The sequence below is a fragment of the Theropithecus gelada genome, chromosome X (genome assembly GCF_003255815.1).
Source record: "Theropithecus gelada isolate Dixy chromosome X, Tgel_1.0, whole genome shotgun sequence".
In the NCBI taxonomy this organism is placed as follows: domain Eukaryota; kingdom Metazoa; phylum Chordata; class Mammalia; order Primates; family Cercopithecidae; genus Theropithecus; species Theropithecus gelada.
The window spans coordinates 10,675,792-10,681,791 of record NC_037689.1 but is presented as its reverse complement, the minus strand read 5'-3'; positions in this window follow the sequence as shown (position 1 = coordinate 10,681,791).

Below are 6,000 nucleotides of genomic sequence, written 5' to 3'. Positions count from 1 at the left end.
CTCCTGAAGTCTTACATGCCTGACATTGTCTTTACTCCACCCGATATCAAAATTCCTTTCTGTCGTCTGGTTCAGTGGCTTACGCATGTAATCCCAGCACTTTGGGAGGCCGAGGTGGGCAGATCACCTGAGGTCAGGATTTCTAGACCAGCCTGGCCAACATGGCGAAACCTCGTCTCTACTAAAAGTATAAAAATTAGCCAGGTGTGGTGGTGTGTGCCTGTAGCCCCAGCTACTCAGGAGGCTGAGGCAGGAGATTTGCTTGATCCCAGGAGGCAGAGGTTGCAATGAGCCGAGGTCATGCCACTGTACTCCAGCCTGGGTGACAAAGAGACTCTGTCTCAAAAAAAAAAAAAAAAAAAAAAAAAATTTCTTTCAACACCTTGGAGTTAATTACACACCATTGTATCCTTGCCTCCAGTGTGGTGTTCGAGAGATCCAATGTCAGTTTAATTATTTTTCCTCTGTAAGTAACCTGCTATTTCTCTCTGATCGTTTTAAAATATTTTTTCCTTGTCTTTCACAATTTTATATGTCCCTGTTCCTGTGTGTGTACTATAATACCTTAAAATCTTAAGTCATTTTTTAAAATCTGAGAAATTCTCGTTGATTACTTATTTAAGTACATTCTCCTTTTTAATAACTATGTTCTCTTCTTATAAGGCTACTATTAGATGCGTTTTCACATTTATTCTTCTGCCCTCCATATTAATTAACTTTTCTTTCATTTACTTCTCTATCCATTACTGATTACTTTTATGAATTTTTTAGGCTCATTTCCTCAACTCAGTAATAGCTTTTTCAACTTTATCAGTTTTAATATCCAACCTATACCACTGAATTATTTATTTGAGCAGTTAATGTTTTCATATTTAATCTATCCAATAGGCTTTCTTTTTATTTATTTATTTATTTGAGGCGGAGTCTTGCTCTGTCGCCCAGGCTGGAATGCAGTGGCGTGATCTTGGCTCACTGAACCTCTGCCTCCCGAGTCCAAGCAATTCTCCTGCTTCAGCCTCTTAAGTAGCTGGAACCACAAGCATGTGACACCATACCAGGCTAATTTTTGTATTTTTAGTACAGACGGGGTTGCACCTTGTTGGCCAGGCTGATCTCGAACTCCTGACCTCAGATGATCCACCTGCCTTAGCCTCCCAAAGTGCTGGGATTACAGGCATGAGCCACCGCACCTAGCCTTTTTTTATTTATTTTTAGATGGAGTTTCACTCTTCTTGCCTAGGCTGGAATGCAGTGATGTGATCTCAGCTCACTGCAACCTCCACCTCCCAGGTTCAAGTGATTCTCCTGCCCCAGCCTCCTGAGTAGCTGGGGTTACAGGCCTGCACCACCATGACCGACTAATTTTATATTTTTAGTAGAGATGGGATTTCGCCATGTTGGCCAGGCTGGTCTTAAACTTCTGACCTCAGGTGATCCTCCCGCCACAGCCTTCCAAAGTGCTTGGATTACAGGCATGAGCCACCCTGCCTGGCCTATCCGATAGTTTTTCTATATAACCCTTTCTTTCTGGGAAGATGTGTAAGCCCAGACACTCCATGTGAGTTTCAGTGTTTCTGGATTGATAGGTCGTTGGATATGGAGCCTCTAGAGCTGAGCTGAGACAATTCTTTCCAGTCCCTAGCCTATGAGTCCCCAGAGACGCTTACAGGATTTCTGTTTTACAGTGTGAAGGGAGTCTACAGGTGAATGATATTGGTTTTAACTGTCTAGCTCAGAGGGCAGAGGGAGAGGTAGGAAAGGAATGCTCAGTTACTGGCCAGCTTTGATGAGTCTGCACTTTTTCTAGGAGCTTTCCAAGCCCCCTATTCCTTAATGTTATCACGCCACTTTGGGCTAGCACTGGGCCAGCCCTGCCAAGAGTCTGCCCTATTGTGTTTACAGAACAGGTAATAAGCCTTCCAGAAAACAATTCTCCTGCTTCAAGGAGAAAAAAAGAATGCAACTTAGAAAGCTCCACCTGGGCTGATCCTCCATCTGTGGCCTCTGACCTTTTCCCACTCTAAGCTATCTCATCCTTCAGTGGGGCCAAACATCAAGGGTTTTGTTACTGGGAACTGTTCTGAACTCCAACCACTTCCCACCTCTTCTGTGGCATCTGCAGGGTTGGGTTTGGGAAGGAAGCCAGCAGCTATTGCTGGTTCACCATCTTCTTCTGGAACCAGATATGCTTGTACATTTTGAAAGTAATGTGAAGTCATTACTGACAACAACTAAAATATATATACCACTTAACCACATGACAGGCACTATTCTAAGTTTTTTACATGTATTTACCCATTTAATCATAGCAATCAAATGAGTTAGATAATGTGATTATCCCCAGTTCACTCTTGAGTAGCCTGAGACACAGAAATGTTATATGACTTACACAAGGTCACACAGCCTAATAAGTCAAGAAGCCAGAAACTGAACCCAAGCTGTCTGGTTCCAGAGCCTGTACTCTAAAATACTAGCGTTAACTGGGCACAGTGACTCACTCCTGTAATCCCACCCCTTTGGGAGGCAGAGGTGGGAGAATTGCTTGAAGACAAGAGTTCAAGATCAGCCTGGGCAACATAGGAAAACACTCTCTCTACCAAAAAAACATTTTTTAAAAAAAATTAGCCAGGCTTGGTGGTGCACGCCTGTAATCCCAGCTACATGGGAGGCTGAGGCAGGAGGATCACTTGAGCTGAGGAGGTTGGGGCTACAGTGAGCCATGATTGTGCTATGGAGCTCTAGCCTGGGCAACAGAGTGAGGCCCTGTCTAAAATAAAACCAAATGAAATGCTAGTGCTTTTAGCCATTCTACCATTCTATCATTCATTAGTGTTGGTATCCATTCCTTGAACAGCAAAAGAACTTCTCCTTTTTATTCCTGTCCCTCCTCCCATCTCCCATGTTTATAATACTGGGAATTTTATTTCAACACTATAATTTTTTTAAGTTTACAATCAAAAGTTTACACTGTTTAATAAATTTTACTATTTTTCTTCTCACAATTGCTTATTGAAATCACCTTCCTCTTAAATTTACTTTTCTCTTCTCACAGGACTGTATACCAATAATGATTTCTGAAGGGTATATGTGTCATTAATTTTCTGAACTATCTTTTCCCTCATTCTGGATTATCCTGGCTGTATATAGATATCTAGGTTCAACTTTTTTCATTTGTTTTGTTTTGTTTTTCTGAGGCAGTGCCTGGCTCTGTCACCCAGACTGGAATGCAGTAGCACCATCTCGGCTCATGGCAATCTCCACCTCCTGGACTCAGTGATTCTCCTGCCTCAGCCTCCCAAGTAGCTGGGACTGCAGGCACGTGGCACCACACCTGGTTACTTGCATTTTTTGTAGAGATGGGTTTCGCCTTGTTGGCCAGGCTGGTCTCAAAACTCCTGAGCTCAAGCAATCCTCCCGTCTCGGCCTCCCAAAGTGCGGGCACTACAGGCGTGAGCCACTGCACCTGGTCCAAACTTATTTTTAATCAGCTCCTTGAAAAACTTCTCCATTGCATTCTCTCTTCTTTCTCTCTAGGACCTTTCAGGATTTTATCTTTATCCTAGAAATTTACTCTGAGGGTGTGTATGTGTGTGCGTGGGCAGGTGTGTGTACACATGTGTGTTAATCAGACTCAGAACTAGGTGGCTCTTTTCGGTTTGAAGATTCATGTCTTTTGTTCAGTTCAGAAAATTCGAGAACATTATTTCTTCAAGTACTGCCTTCTCTCCAGTCTTTCTATTGTTTTGTTGTTTTTGTCATTACTTTTTTTTTTTTTTTTTTTCATTCTGAGACTGAGTTTTGCTGTGACACCCAGGTTGGAGTGCAGTGGCAGGACCTCAGCTCACTGCAACCTCCACCTCCTGGGTTCAAGTGATTCTTCTGCCTCAGACTACCAAGTAGCTGGGATTTCAGGCGCCTACCACCACACCGGGCTAATTTTTGAATTTTTAGTAGAGACAGGGTTTCATCATGTTGGACAGGCTGGTCTCCAACTCCTGACCTCAGGTGATCTGCCTGCCTCAGCCTCCCAAAGTAGTGGCGTGAGCCACGGCGCCTGGCCCAGTCTTTCTATTCTCTACCTCTGGGACTTCTATTGGATGAAGAGTGAAACTTCTGGGATCTATTCTCCATTTCCTTTATTATTTTCATTTCCTATTTTCTATTTCATAATACTTTTCTGCTATACAGTGAAGTAGTGCCATGCCTGAACACATTTTTTCACTGGGTTGTTCCAGTTTCTCTTATTGATATGCAAAAGATTTGCTGTATATTAGAGATGGTTACTTTTAGTTTATTGTGGATTCACCATTTTCCCCAAAATTTGCCTTTTTAAACAGTGTTTATGGTGTTTTTTGAATTAGATGATACTTTAGCTTTTACATCTTTATGTCAGATTCATTGTTTATGGCCTTGGTGTAATGTCAGGAAGTGCCTATGCCAACTCAAGGTGTCTTACACTGTAATATTTTCCTAAATTTTCATTTAGTTCTTTGTGACTTCGCATTTTCACATTTAAGTCTCTGAATTTTTAGAATTTATTATTTTATGTGGTTCAAAGTAAGGATTTCATCTTTATTTTTTCAAATGGATAGACACTTATCAACAATCCTTTATTATACAACCCATCTGTTGCCCACTGTTCGGAAATGCATGCTGAAGTTTGTATATAAATTAGTCTGTTTCTTGACTTTCTATTTTCACTAATAAATCTGTTTCTATGTGTATTCATTTTTTTATTGTTGCTGTAACAAATTGTCAACAGCTAAGACAACGCTGGGAGCGGTGGCTCATGCCTGTAATCCCAGCACTTTGGGAGGCTGAAATGGGTGGATAGCTTGAGGTCAGGAGTTTGAGATCAGCCTGGCCAACATGGCAAAACCCCTTCTCTACTAAAAATACAAAAATTAGCCAGGTGTGGTGGCACGCGCCTGAAATCCCAGATACTCGGGAAGCTAAGACAGGAGAATCGCTTGAACACGAGAGGCAGAGGTTGCAGTGAGCCGAGATCACCCCACTGAGCTCCAGCTTGGGCGACACAAGTGAGACTCCATCTCAAAAAATATTTATATTGCTAAGACAGTTTTTGAAAAAGAAGAATAAGGTGGGAAGAATGGCTCTTTCATATTTGAATACTTCTTATACAGCCACAGGAATCAAGATAGTGTAATATTGGGAGAAGAGTAGACACATAGATCACTGTAACAAAACAGAGAACCTAGAAATAGCCTTACACTGATTTTTTAGAAAGAAACAAAAAGAAGGAAGGATCATCTACTTAACAAATAGTGCTGGAGGAGTTGCATAACCATGGGCAAAAAAAACCAAAAAGACCTAATCTTCATGCCTTTATATAAAAAAGTAACTCAAGTGGATCATATATTTAGATTTAAAATATAAAACTAAAAAAAAAAAAAACTTTTACAAGAAACCATAGGAGAAACGTCTGAGATCTAGGGCATATTAAATGGTTCAAAAAGCATGATCCATAAGGGAAAAAAATACATTAGATTTCATCCAATTTAAAACTTTGGCTCTGCAAGAAGTCTTATTAAAAGGATAAAAAAATAGGGTATGACCTGGGAGAAAATGTTTGCAAACCATATATCCAACAAAGGACTCACATCCAGAATATATAATGGATGTGTATAGTACTCTCAAACCTCAACCGTAGGCTAAGCATGGTGGCTCACGCTTGTAATCCCAGCACTTTGAAAGGTCAAGATGGACGGAGGACAGATCCCTTGAGGCCAGGAGTTTGAGACCAGCCTGGGCAACATGGCAAAAACCCATCTCTACTAAAAATACAAAAATTAGACAGGCATGATGATGCCTGCCTGTAATCCCAGCTACTCTGGAGGCTGAGGCACGAGAATCACTTGAACCTGGGAGGCGGAGGTTGGAGTGAGCCAAGATCATGCCACTGCACTCCAACCTGGGTAACAGAATGAAACTCTGTCTCAAGAAAAATAATAATTATTATAAAAAACCCAACAGTTAAAA